The 14,460-nt window shown below is 41.7% G+C and overlaps 1 protein-coding gene across 1 annotated transcript in view; it reads left to right on the top strand.

The window, feature by feature from the left end:
* The window catches only part of CHN2 (chimerin 2), a 349,869-nt gene that overhangs the window by 56,891 nt on the left and 278,518 nt on the right, over positions 1-14,460 (top strand). The window lies entirely within an intron of this gene.

The following is a 14,460-nucleotide window of genomic DNA, read 5'->3' on the forward strand; positions in this document are numbered from 1 at the left end:
AAAAAATAAAGTACAATAAAAAAAATCTCAATGTACCAATTTTTAAGTTTAAATTTCAATATCCCAGTTTATCACAAAGTAGGCATTTTTGTACTTGTAAGTGACATAGTTTGACTTTGCATATGTTATACAGATTCTGTATGTGAAGGATCTTCACGTACTCCAGGAAATGGCTTACAAAATATGTGCGGGTAGTTGTTATCACTTACTTGTTGGGCTGGAACAAATTAGAACAGAGAGACAAGACTAAATTTTGCCAGCCTCAAGGCTATAGAGGGAAGATAATCTAAGTTTCCCACATTTGTTATTAGTGTGCTTGCCAGCATATCCTCTCAATCTAGAATTACATAATTTAAATAAGTCTGAAGCTAATTGCATTTCATCGCTATCAAAAATCTATTTTTAGATGTCAACACTGCACCTAAGTTGAGCTGCCCATTAGAGTTCGGCAGCATCTGAACATTCAGTGCCTGTCTTTTAAAAAGAAGTTGCCCTGTGTAACGGCACACTGGATTGTTCTATTGTTAACACTAAGGAGGGGACTTCCTGATTTTTTTTTTTCTTCATTTTTATTTAGTGGTTTCTAAACTAAAAAGGAAACATCGAATGGCACTTAATTTTAAGTCTGTGGGTTAATACATTATTTGCTTTCCCCACACCCATGTTCCCCTTGCCCTGCCATCATCTTAAGTGATATGTTTACTTATTTATGCTCTTGTGCTCTCATTTCCTAGTCTGGGATTTCCCCTTCTCCTTCATGGTTGTCATTTTGATGTAGAAGAGAAAATGCTGGGCAGAGAGGGCAGCATACAGAGCAGAGGTAACTGTGGTTAACTACTCTCGTTAGCTGGGTACTGAATGTCTGAGACCATGAAGGGCGCACGGGGATGCACTGACCAAGTGACTCTTACAAGTGACTGCCTCCTCCCTCTACATCTGTCCTCTCTCTGGAACCAGCTTATAGCCCCTGACTGATATCCAGGAAACCAGTGTTTTCCTTCCGTTCTGCCCATAATAAGCAGTGTCACCTGGAGCAAGTTATCTTCCCTTGGCCTTGGTTTCCTGGCCTCTTAGAGAGGGATGGACTATATGACCCTTCCTGAGATCTCCAGTTCTGTGATCCAGTGTTTATGAGATAAGTACTGAATCTTCACCTTGGTCTTTAGGTCTCTGTCAGTCTGACCTTACACTGCTTTTCAAGCCATGTCTTCAATTTCCTACACACACAGGCCAGGCCAGCTATCCATAGTTTCTTGAACATGCTTCACATATTCCTGTCTTTATGTCTTTGGTAATATCTCTACATGTAATGCCTTCTGCCTTCTCCTCTTCTCTGCTTATTAAAATTCTACCTTTTTTTTAGGCTCTGAGATCCTTAGAACGTCTTCTCTTATGGATCCTTCAATACTTCACAACCTAGAGTTGACTATACATTTGTCAGATTGCACTCAACTAGTTTGTAAATTCATGGCAGACAGGATCTGCGTTTCATTCATTCACTGTCTGTGGAGTCTCTTCAATGTCTAACTGGACTATGAAAATATGGTAAACATTTCTTTAAAGAGGAAAACAAAACCCAAGGAACAATGATAGAAATAAAGTGGCAAGAAGATTCACTTAAGTCAACACATACTTAGGAGGTTCCTGGCTATTTTGGGCAAGACAGGATGGCAGATACTACAGTGGGGACAAGTGGGTAGGAAATAGTCTCTGTCTTCAAGGAGCTTATGGAATAATAATAACAGTATCTTCTATTTAATGTATATTCTGTACCAGATCCTTTACAATTCTTAGAAGAGTCCTTGGGTGGTACAAACAGTTAAAGTACTTGGCTGCTAACCAAAAGGTTAGATGTTCAACTCTACCCAGAGGCACCGCAGAAGAAAGTCCTGGTGACCTACTTTTGAAAAATCAGCCCTTAAAAACCCTATAGAGCACAGTTCTACTCTTAACACATGGGATCACCATGAGCAGGAGTCGACGCAACGGCAACTGGTTTGTTTTTTACAATTCTTAGAAGAACCCTGCAAGGGAAATGTTATTCTCCTATTTTACTGATGAAGAAAGACAGTGAGGCCCAGAGAGTTAGACTTCCCAGAGCCACACAGCTGCTAAGTGGATGACTGCCTTCAAATCTGTGCTAATTCCAGGCTATCACATTGCCTCCCTAGCAGGGAGCTTATGACAAAGACTGGCTGTTCCATGAGCACACACTCAGCTTTCTCATCTCCGAGCCTTTGCTTATGCTGTTCAGGTTACCTAGAATGCCCTCCCCTTCCACACATCTCAGCTTATGGAAATGCTTCCATGCTTCAAATACATCTCAGGTGACATCTACGTCCTGAAACCTTTGCTGCCTCCCCATGCAGATATGAGCTCTCCCTCTTCCAGTTGGGCCCCTGTTAAGGTGAGGATCTGTACGCATATATAAAATGGATACCTTAATGCCAGCCTCATCTCTTTTTCCATTAGGAAGGTTCTAAGGGTGAGGTGAGAACAGCTAATGAGATGTTAGATGTTCTCTGACAGAATGGAGAATTCTGTTCCATTCCACAAGCACTCATTGAGCCCGTGCGTAGGTCAGGCACTGGCAAGGCCTTAGAAACACACAGAGGAAGACCCTCCCAGCATTAGAACAACTTTCCCCTGCTTTACAGGAGAAGAGGCTGTGGTGACACCCGTGATGAGATCATCGGCTGGGATTGACATTGCATGGAGACAATTACTTCTTGCCTTGGGCAGAAGCAAAGAGGCTCCCAGAGTTCTGTTGTCCCCTTCCCAGTCCTGGTTCACACAGCCCAGAGGGGTGGGAGAACCGATACCAGGGTGGAGCTGAAAGTCTCAGGGAAACTTATTTGCTGGGAGTTGCTGAACCAAACTAAATTTCTTAAAGAGCCTCAGAGCTTCTTCCCACTACATTTCCCGGAGTGAAGTGTCAAAGTAAGGCCACTCTTGGCATGGCTTATATTCACTGATCCTCATATTAATAGGTGGTAAGTTTGATGCATGGTCTGTACATCTTTCACAGGGGCCTTGTGCAATTGTTTGCAGATGCTGTGGATTCAAAGGTAAATAAAACACAGCCGTGGCCGAAGAGTGGCTCAAGTAACATCAAGTACCGTATCACGCATCACTGATGGGTCATGAGAAACGTGTACATAATGCTGTTAGAGACCAGAGGATGGAGTGCTCTGTCGGGTTTAGGAGTGTCAGAGAAGACTTCATGGAATTGGTGACATCTTTGCTGGGACTTGTAAGATGAATAGAATTTCACCAGGCTAAGAAAGGACAGTGTGGGGTAGCAGGCACCCTCTAGGAAGAGGGAACTGGAAGTACAAGCAGAAGAGTAGAGAGTAGTTTGAAGCTTGGTGAGTGCATGTCTGAGATACAGGAAGAACCACAAATTTTGCATCTTCTGTTTAAAGTATTGCTGATATTTATGTAAATAACAGTCACCCAAAGATGCCAGGACAGGCATCTTCTACCTACTACATATGACACATAGGCCTGCTGTGGGTGCCTCCTTTCTTCTCTTCCCATTATTTATGAAAGCTGCCGCCCAATACCCTCCAGAGAAAGCAGAGCCCCCTTGTTCTGTGATCACACTCTTCCCCCAGCCTCTGTCCATGGCCAACCTGGCCTGTTTCCTAAGCTAAGCTTGCCAGAAGAATGCATAATGCTATGTTGCATGGTTGCAGGGGGTACCATGCACGTAGACCACCATGGTGCCCCTGGTTTGGCACAGTGCGTGTGGAATGGCCTCGAGGGTGCCAGAACTTATTCTGCCCCCCTTACAATGATCACCAGTCCCTGAGTTACAGAAGAAAACAAACAAAACAAAAAACTTTACTGCTCCTGATGATGCATCACAAGACTTGACCTTTTAACAGCCCATCTTGACCTTCATTGTATCACAGCCTGCTCCATTCTGACAGGACCATGGAGACTGTTCTGTTGCATCCTCTGCCACTTTTCCCTTTCTGTGGCTTTGTGTTCCAATTAAAAAACAAAACAGAAATCAAACAAACCAAGAATCCTTCTCTGCTCTTAGCCCTTAGATGGGCAGTATTACACTGTTGGCTTGTTTTTTTAAGTGAAGACTTATTTCTATAGACAAAGCATAACTGAGTGTAACCACATGGTTGTTCTGCCTTGTTCAGTTATCCATGCCCAAGAGGGGCTAGTCCACCATGTCTGTGGAAGCAGAGGTCGGAGATGAGGCAGCTGGCAGTGGGTTTGATGAGGGCTGGAGGACATCTGGGGCTTGGAATGTAGACCCTGTCCATTGCAGTGGACGCAGTCATTGGATCTGACTATTACAGGTGATGGGAGGAAGTCCAGCCAGGAAACTGAAAGTTGATGCCCAGAGGGTCTGGAGATGAAGTCCGATGACAAGAAGTAGTCCTAGAGGCTGGTAGAGATGTCAGGAAGAAACAAACATCAGATATCTAGTCAGAGACTTGACTCTGGACTGACCACCTGGGAGACTGGGCCTTGTAGTCAGACCAGCTTCAGACTGCTCACCTGCCTACCTGCATCTCCATTCTACCTCTGGCTCATCAACCAAGTCTCCCCAGTTGTTCCTTCCTTTCCACTTTCCAAGTGGTGACCTTAGTTCAGGCCCCACATCTCACCCAAGATTACTAATGTTGACCTAAAAAAAAAAAAAAGCTGCCATCAAGTTGACTCTGACTCACGGCGACACCAAGTGTAGTAGAGTAAAGCTTGCTCAGTAGGGTTTTCAATGGCTCATTTCTTGGAAGTAGATTGCCAGACTTTTCTTCCAAGGCATCTCTGGGTGGACTTGAACCTCAACCTTTTGGTCAGGTGATAGGAGGAAGTACAGCCAGGCAGCTGAAAGGTGAGGTCCAGAGGGTCTGGAGATTTAGGAATTAAATTATCACTAGGCCCTGGGTGGTGTTAACCATTTACACCACCCAGGGCCTAGTGATGATATAATTCCTAAATAAAATTTCTAAAATTCCTAAATAAAATGAAATTAGATATCCATTGCTAAAATTAGATAGGAGATTTATTGGATTAGGAGTGCTTTTTTCCTAATCCTTAAATGACCAAAGATTCTTCTTTGATAATTCTATAAGAGAGTTAAAATTCTTTCTTATCTTAAAATGTTACAGATAGGAGGTTAACCTAGTTATGCTTCCCCAGTATAAGTCTGTGTCCATCAGGTCTGCCTTTTGGTCCACTGCCAGATGTCTTTACCTGAAATACAGTTCTCATCACATTATTTCCCTACCCACAGATGTTTGGTGGTTCTCAGACTCTTAGTCCTGGCATTTCAAGGCCTCGAGTGGTTGGTCTTGCCTCTCACACCACTTTCTATTGCATTCTGTGTGAGGAGAACTGGACCATCTATTGTTCTGTGAATATTTCCTATAGATTCTCACTAGTATCTCTTTGCCCAGTGGTTCCCAAACCTGAGCCGTCTGAAGAGTCTACTGGGAAGCTTGTTAAACATACAGTTTCTCCGGTTCCACCTTGAAGGATACTCATCAGTAGTTTGGGGGCAGGAATCTGGATACTTACGTTTAAAACTCCAGCCACATGACTGCAGATGGGCCCAGTTTGGGAACCATGCCATTTCTGTCCCCTGGCATGCCCTCTGCCATCATCGAATGCTATCTGTTCTTCAGTGTCCAGATCAAATGCTACTTCCTCCTTGAAGAGTTTCTTGATGCCAGCAGCCAGAAATGATTTCTTCTTCAACCCCATAGGTTGGTCCTATGACCCTTTCTGCTCTAAGCCATTTGTCTCTCCCCTACTCGGTTATAAGCCCAAGTGTCAACCAAAAACCCGTTGCTGTTGAGTCATTCCAACTCATAGCGACTCTATAGGACAGAGTAGAACTGCTCTATAGGATTTCCAAGGCTGTAATCTTTACGGAAGCAGACTGCCACATCTTTCCCCCTTGGAGGGGCTGGTGGGTTAGCAGCCAAGTGCTTAACCACTGAACCACCTGTATTTTATTAATCTATGCCTATCTTCCAGCTTCCAGGAAACCAACTTATGCTTACTAGCTGCTCAGTGTGAAAGGTATTTTGCAACCTAATAGTTAAATAAAAATATACCGATAATATATTTACTTATATGATCTTTTATATCTCCAAGAAAAAAAAGGTATCTTAGGAATAGCAATGGACTAAGTACCTATAAGGAGTCCCTGAGTCGTGCAAACAGTTAAGCGCTTGGCTGCTAAGCGAAAAATTGGTGGTTTGAGTCCACCCAGAGGCACCTTGGAAGAAAGGCCTGACAGTCTACTTCCAAAAAATCAGCCATTGAAAACTCTGTGGAGCACAGTTCTGTTCTGACATGTATGAGATTGTCGTGAGTTGGAACCGACTGCAAGGCAACTGCTTTTGTTTTGTTTTTGATAAATGTCTATAATCAACTCTATTTTTCCTTTGATTTAGAAATGTGAATTTAAACTAGTAGTACATTTAGTTGTAAAACCATGTGTAAGAATTATCTCTTTTTTTTTCACAGTCCTGCCTTGTGAAGAGAATGTAAGGCTTCTGAATGTTATCTAAATTTCCAAGACCTTACCAATGCATTTCTTGACATTTAATATAAGGCTTCTGATTTTATTGTTCATCTGCAACTATTTTGTCTGTTACATTTGCCTTATTTAACCAATAGACAGACCAATTAGTTCAGATTTCCATTATGAAAAAAGATATCAGGTGTCCACTCTTTATAGCTTTTATAGCAACACCTGTATTGATACATGCCCATTTTTGTATATCCTTTTATCTGCATTGCAAATGAAATTATATATCCATTACTAAAATTAGATAGGAGATTTATTGGATTAGAAGTGCTTTCTTCCTAATCCTTAAATGACCAAAAAGTTCTTTGATAATTTTATAAGACAGTTAAAATTCTTTCTTATATTAAAATGTTATGGATAGGAGATTAACTTAGTTACTCTTCACCAGTGTAAGGAGTGCATGTCTCAAGGAACGGGGCTATGCTGAAAGAGATTTCTGGCTCAGGAATGTGCAGAAGACTTGAGACTTGCATGAATTATAGCACAACTCATTAAAGACTACAAAAGTCCTTTTTTTTTTTAACCAACCAGTTCCCGTCTAGCCAACTCTGACTCATGGCAACCCCACGTATGTCGGGGTAGACTGTGCCCTATAGCATTTTCAAGGCTGTGGATTTTTGGAGTTAGATCTCCAGGCCTTCCTTCTGAGGAGTCTCTGGTTGGGCTCTAATATTCAACCTTTTGGTTAGAAGCCGAGCACATTAACAGTTTGCACCACCCAGAGAATTGAAAAGTCCTTTACAAATAATTAAATGTTTTGTACTAGGAAATCTGATTTCCTGTTAAATCCTCAAGATGCTTCCTGCTCGCTCATGTCCAGTGCCATACGTAGGGTACCATAGGTAACATAAAACCTTTTCTCTTTTTTGCTTGCCTGAAACACCTTTGCAATTTAGCAATATTGCTATTATATATTAATTGCAGGCAAGGATGGCAGAATTGAATGGAAATATTAAAATGAATTAACAAACATCTGGTATGTATCTACAATGCAGGAGATTTTGTATGGGGTTGCGATTTAATAGAATACTCTCCTCCAAGGTGACATCACAGCAGACTAGACAAGACAGACTTAAGTGTCAGGAGCATGGCCCCAGCATTGCTGCTGGAAGAGTTCAGTGGAAGATGGTGCTCAATGTGAGTGAGGTTCGTGGGAGAAAGCTCTTCAGATCTGGGGCAAGTCAAAAGAGTAAGAGATGTGGGGAGTCACTTCTTAGACTGATTTAATGGAAAAAAGGTAAGATCTGCATCTTGGGTTTTCTAAAACACAATCGCCGAGTGATGCTGTTAAACGATTAAGTCAGTTTATTTCTCGCTTCTGCTCAAAACTCTCCAGTGCTCCCCCTCCCCATTCCTGTCAGAGAAAGAGCCAAAGCCACACTGACCTCCTTGGAGAGTCTCACCACAGGCTGTGGTTGCTGGGGCTTCCCCCAGATATCCCATGGTTTCGTCTCTCACTTCCTTCTAACCTTGCACAAATATCTCTGATGGAGGCCTCCCCTAACCATCCCATTAAATTTGCAACACTCCTCAGCACTCCCAACCTCTGACCTTGTTCTAGATTTTTGCATAGCACTTATCACCGTTTAACGTTCTATTTTATTTATTTGCCCATGGGCAGTGCAAATGGTTAACACACTTGTCTCCTAACAGAAAGGTTGAAAGGTCGAGTCTATCCAGAGGCACATTGGAAGAAAGGCCTGGTGATTTACTTCTAAAAAATCATCCATTGAAAACCCTACCTTAACTCACATGAGGTCACCATGAGTTCAAGTTGACTCAACAACAACTGGAAAAAAATTATTTCTTTACGATTATTATATTTGGCTGTTAGTCTTGATCAGAAAGTAAGCTAGCCAAAGGTAAGGATTTGTATATGATTTATTCGCTGATGTATCCCAAGCACTTAGAGCAGAGCTTGCCAGAAGATGAGCCCTAAATAAGTATTTAGTGAATGAATGAATCAGTGAAAAAATGGATGAATGAAGGAACCACAGTGATAGAACTGGTCTATGTAGTTGTGGTCAAGGGGCACAAAATCTGACCACAGTTTGTCAAAATTCTATTGCTCGCCGTATGAGTACGTGTTATTAATCACAGATGCCTCATTGTTTTCCTTTCGCAATATCTTTATTGGCCAGTGATTACCATAAGGTTTTCCAAGCCTCTGTTTGTAGGAATGTGAGAACTTGAGACAGAAAAACAAAAAACAAAAAACAAGAATTCTCTCCAGGGAATTGCAACTGAACAAAATTTCTCATCTGGTGTACAGATTTATCTAGTATGCTCTCCTCTCTCTCCAGTTCTTGCCATGCATTTGGGATCTGTCTACACAGGAGTCCTGTGTATGAAGTGATGGGTAAAAAAGTCAGTGCTTTCTGGTTTTCAAGAAATAATCACACTTCTAGGTTGCTTTTATGAGGACTTATTTCACCTTGTGCATCTGAGCCCCACAGTGGTGTTTCTGGATTGGGAGGGAGCAAGGATGTTCTTCATGTAATCGAGTCTTACACAATCATAGTCACTTGTGCCGAAAGACGGTCTGTGCCTTTTAAAGCATAGACGCGGGGCTCAGCTGCACCTCCTGACTCCCTGTGCATTCTTGACCAAGTCTCTGAACTCCTCCGATCATAAAATAAGAACGATAAGCCCACTTTTCGGGGTTGTGATAGGGATTAGAACTATAATATATGTAAAGAACCTAGCACAATGAGGGCTGAATAAATGCTAGACAGTGTTTTTAAGGTAACTTTGTCTAACATTTGTGCAGGATTTCAGACAGGATGAGTTAATACGATCCAGACATATTAGTAATGTTTAGAAAAACAGAGATTTCACTTTCATTCCCCAACACAGTGTTTTAAGATTCATATGAAGAGAAATGTGTCATCACGTATAAACTGTGAACATTTATTTTTAACTATGAAAGGGAAGCCAAATTTGGAGCATGTAAGGCTTTGTCATAGAAATAGAACCCAATTATACATAATTCGAGACTTAAGATAACGCTTGGCACGTGGCGTTGATTTTAAAGCTCTAAGCAATTAAAATCAGGGTGACAGTGGTTTGTTCTATTGGTTTTTTGGAAGTACTTTTAATTTTATATCTGTCTGAAGAATCTTGTGTGCTGTATTAGTGGTGTCACTAGGGTTGGTGTCACTCAGTGTAGAAACTCATACTGTCGCCCCCACCACGGACCTTCTCCCTCAGCAGACCATACGGAATCCTTAGTAATGTTTTTTTGTACTAATGTTACTCGTAAATCGTAATTACTATATATCACTCCTTCTTTTCCTTTAATTACTACTTCAGTCTCAAAAAAGTTTTTGATATAGGTTCACAAATATTAATCACCACAATATTGGAGCTAAAACATTAGAAAATTTGACAAAATCAGCAACTATAAAAACACTGGCAGCAATGAAAACAACAGTGAGTGCTTGCAGTGTGTGCAGACGAAACCACATGATTCAAAGCATCATTGTAATTGGGGAATAATGACAGCTCTGACCGGAGCACAGCAGAAGGGTCAAAAAGTAAATTAGCGTAGAGTTTCAGCCTTGTTGGCATATTGATACATGTAAGCTGGGCTTCCAAAAACTGTTTTTGTTGTTATAACTAACTACAGGGATATTTTTATAGTTACTTGGTGTCACCTCCTCTGTCACCTGGTGTGGTCCACACTCGTCTAGTAATGCCACTGTACTGTATATGCAGGATTTGTACAAACCCATGATCTTTAACCCCAAACAGCTACCTTCCCTTCCCTTTCCCTTTCCATTCTTTTCTTCTGTTCTCTTTCATTTTTCTTCTCTTGTTAGTTTTTGTGTTTTATAGACGCTGTGTTATAGACAGTGGGACAGCTGAACAATTAGTTGGAAGTGATCTTGTAGACAACCAAAATGATAAACTGGATAATTCCAGTTCAGAAAGGATCTTTTATTTAAAAAGAAAAATGCTGTGAATTAGCCTCATTCCCACGCCCACCATTTATGTATTCTTTTTTGTAGGCACTGTGGAGGATTTGACTGATTTACTGGCATAATTTCTTTCTCTGTAGACCAATTTATCTCAGTCCTTCACTTAGGTATACCTCCTGTAAGTACAGAATCTATAAATGCTACTTGCAGTGTGCAAAAACCGTTTTTAAGACACTGATCCAGTTTCATGCCATTAAGTGCAATCAGAAGTTACCAAGCCTCTTACTGGAACTCTCTTCCAAATGTAACCTAATTCAATTTACCTTTCCTTTGGTATTTACATTCCTGACAGCCAGAGCAGACATTTCTCAGATAGAGAAATCTGCCTTATAACAGGTGCGTTTTTTTCTTTCTTCTTCTTCGCTTCATATGGACGGACGTCTTGGTGTGCCGTTACAGTGAGCTTTAACCACTGTGTTATTGTCAGTTGCAGACACAGTGAAATGCTGCCACAAGATCACTTGATTTGAGTCCCTAGGGTGTGTCGTCAGCTCTTTGTGCGTGAATGAATGCAACACAACTGCTCTCAAGCCCCGGACAACTCCTCAGTCTGTTTCAGAATCACAGAATCATGTGATAATATGGGAACACTTCATCGCTAATAAACCTGGGGTTTAATGACTCGTTTTCTCATGGTCTTAGCGTTTCTTTTTCAACTGAAATTGTTCTTTTTTAAAAAATAAAAGGTTTGTACCTGAACATTCAGAAGGAGGGAAAAGGCCCTTTCCCATTCCTTCGTCTTGAACACAATTATGTGATTTTAACTTTCACCTTGTGGTTTTGAATTTATGTAGTACAGCATGCCTCTAGGCGATTTAATTATCTGTTTCTGATCTCATCACAAAAAAGCGGTGGAAGCCAGAGGGGAAATCTTTTCATTCTCCAGTTTCTTCTGCCAGAGGATCATTTGTTCAAGGAATTATTTTAAATCCCATTTTTCATTCAGCATAAAATATAGCTGTAGCAGGCTGGCCTGGCAGATGCTCTTTGCTGATCTTTTGAGGCCTGGCCGTGTGATCTCCAGGGGAGGGGAACTTGGACAGTCCAGGGAGCTAATCCTAGAGTGTAAAAGGAGGACCTGACACCTCCTTGACCCAAATCTACCGGTAGGACTTTCCAAATGACCAAAGAACCACTAATAGGAAGGAGTTCTGGCCGCAAATCCCCTTGATATTGGGGAAAAGAATAGACATGTACTTTCTTGGAGCAAAAGCCATCCAGGTAGACATGTGTTTTCCTTAAATACATCCCGAGTAAGAGCAATACATTGCCTTCAGGGCCTCTGGCAATGAAGATTGGGGCTGTCAACTCACCTTACTATTAAAAACCTCCCCTGCTTTCCCAGGCTGTCTGGCCTGAAACTCAGACCCCCAACCTTTGTTTACTCACTTGTTGTCTTTGCATCCATCTGCTTGGACCACACCTGAGCACCATCAGTGACCACCAACCATCACTGAGGCCATCTGCTAGAAAACTCTTAAGTGTGGTCCAGCCAAGCAGCCCTAGTTTCCATTTGGCCTGGCCACAATCATTGCACACACACACACACATATATATATATATATATATATACACATACCACCACTTCAGTGGGCTGCTGTCTTCTCAGATACAGCGCGTATAAAGCTGAGCTCGTGGACTGTCTCACGGTTCAGCTCAATCGTCTCCACTCGTTTTGTGTGTCAGTGGCAACAGCACTGCTCTCCTTGTCACTTACGCTCATCTATTCTGAATGTTCCCTCTCCTACACCATCCTTTCATCTATTTTTTCTTTCCACTCTTCCACATTTCCCTGCACTCAGATTGTAGCTATAATCTCTTAGACCCTGGAATATTAGACCTGGACGGGCCCTTTTGTATCTGATCCAATGTCTTTATTTTACAGATAAAGAAATGGCAGCTCCAGAGAGGTTAAATAAATTACTCTGTTTCAGACTGGCTGGAGCAGAGTCAGGCCCAGCATCCTTCCTCCCAGTCCTGTGTTCTGGCTGCCCTGCCTGGTGCTATCCTGGCTCTACCCCCAGCCCCTCTCTTCATCCATTCTGTTACTCTAGTACTCAGAGCTGTTTTGCTGAAACATTACTGTCATCAGCTCTATCCCTTATCCAAAGATTTTTAGCAGTCCCTAGAATCCCTGGGTGGTGCAAACAGTTAATGTGCTCGGCTGCTAACCAAAAGGTGGAAGTTCGAGTCCACCCAGAGGCAAGTGGACGAAAGGCATGGTGATCTACTTCTGCAATGTTAGCCACTGAAAACCCAATGGAGCATAATTCTATTCTGATACACATGGGGTCGCCATGAGTTGGATTCGACTCTAGGATGACTGACCTATGTACTTTATCATCCAAAGTGAGACTCTTTAGAGAGTGAAAAAGCTGCTAGGACAACAGGCACAAATCAAGACTGTCCTGGGCAAGCCAGGAGGTGTGATCACACTCCTTAGAGTCTACATCATAAAGACCAGACTCTCTCCCCTGGACTGTAAGGTTTTCCACGATCAAGCCCCAAACTACATTTCTAAGCTCTGTTCTCAATCATCTCCAGTGTTTTGCTCCAGCAATTTGCTCATCATCCTGGGCACACTTTGTGCATATTCCTGCTTTGGAATTTGGAAGGCTTTCTCTGCTTACCTAACTTCTCTGTTTTCTTCAAAGGCCTGGTCAAGCTCTTTTCTTTCATGAAATCTCCCAGAATGGTTTCATTTCACCAGAATGTCTAACTCCTCCAAAGTCGTGCAGCACTTGCTCTCTGTACAACCAATTTGACACTTCCAAGTGGTGAAAGGTGATGTTCTAGTTTTCTCGGTGGTGGTGAGGATACAGTCTCTGATCAGCCTCTCTATAAATATGTCTGCTACAAAAGAGACCCACAAAACAACACAGCAGGAAAAGATTAAAATGAGTAAGAATAAAGCAGCCATCCATGGCATGACAGTTGGTCTGTATTCTCCTGGAGCAACAGAGGAAGAAGGAGAGTCAGGAATAAGAGGAGGATATGGAATGTGTGGTGAATTTCCTCCATGAATAACTGCCTCCTTTGCCATGAAACCGGAAGAGCTACCATCACTGAATATTTTGATTAAAGATTCCATAGAGGAATCCTGATCAAAAGGGGGGAAATGCAGAACAGAAGTTAAAATTCTCATGGACGCTAGACTTCCTGGAGCCATGAAGGTTGGATGTACCCCTGAAACTATTGCTCTGAGATAATCTTTAAACCTTAAACCAAAAATATCCCCTGAAGCCTTCTTAAAATCAAACAATAGTTTAGCTTAACTAGTAAAAAATGTCTGCCTTGAGCATCATGCTATTTTAAGAACTGTCTATACGGGATCAAATTGACAACAGCATCTCAGAAGATTAGATAGAAACTTTAAGAGGCAGTGAATTTATGTTAATGGGGGAGGAACAACTCAGAAAAGGAGGGTGAGAATGGTTGCACAACTCGAAGAATGTAATCAATGTCACTGAATTGTACATGTAGAAACTGTTGAATTGGTGTATGTTTTGCTGTGTATATTCTCAACAACAACAAAATTTAAAAAAGAATGCCAGAAAAAATAAAAAAGCTTTAAAAATGGAAATCAGTACTTTATTTTACTCATGAGTCTACAAAACTGTACAACCTCCGCAAGGGGAATTTGACATTAACTAACAAAACTACAAATGCAGTCTCATTTCCACCTGTGCAAGTATGAAATAACGTATTATGAAGTTGTTGCTTGTGGCATTATTGTAATCCCAAAAGGTTGGAAACAACCAGGTGTCTGGCACAAGGGAACAAGTTGAATAGACTACGATATAACACACAATGGAGTAAGTACTACACAGCTTTAAAAGAAAAGAATAAGGAAGATCCCTGTGTAGGAATATGGAGAGATTGCCAGGATATGGAGAAGGGGGGAAAAGCAAG

Source organism: Trichechus manatus, unplaced genomic scaffold, assembly GCF_000243295.1.
Source record: "Trichechus manatus latirostris isolate Lorelei unplaced genomic scaffold, TriManLat1.0 scaffold00050, whole genome shotgun sequence".
In the NCBI taxonomy this organism is placed as follows: Eukaryota; Metazoa; Chordata; class Mammalia; order Sirenia; family Trichechidae; genus Trichechus; species Trichechus manatus.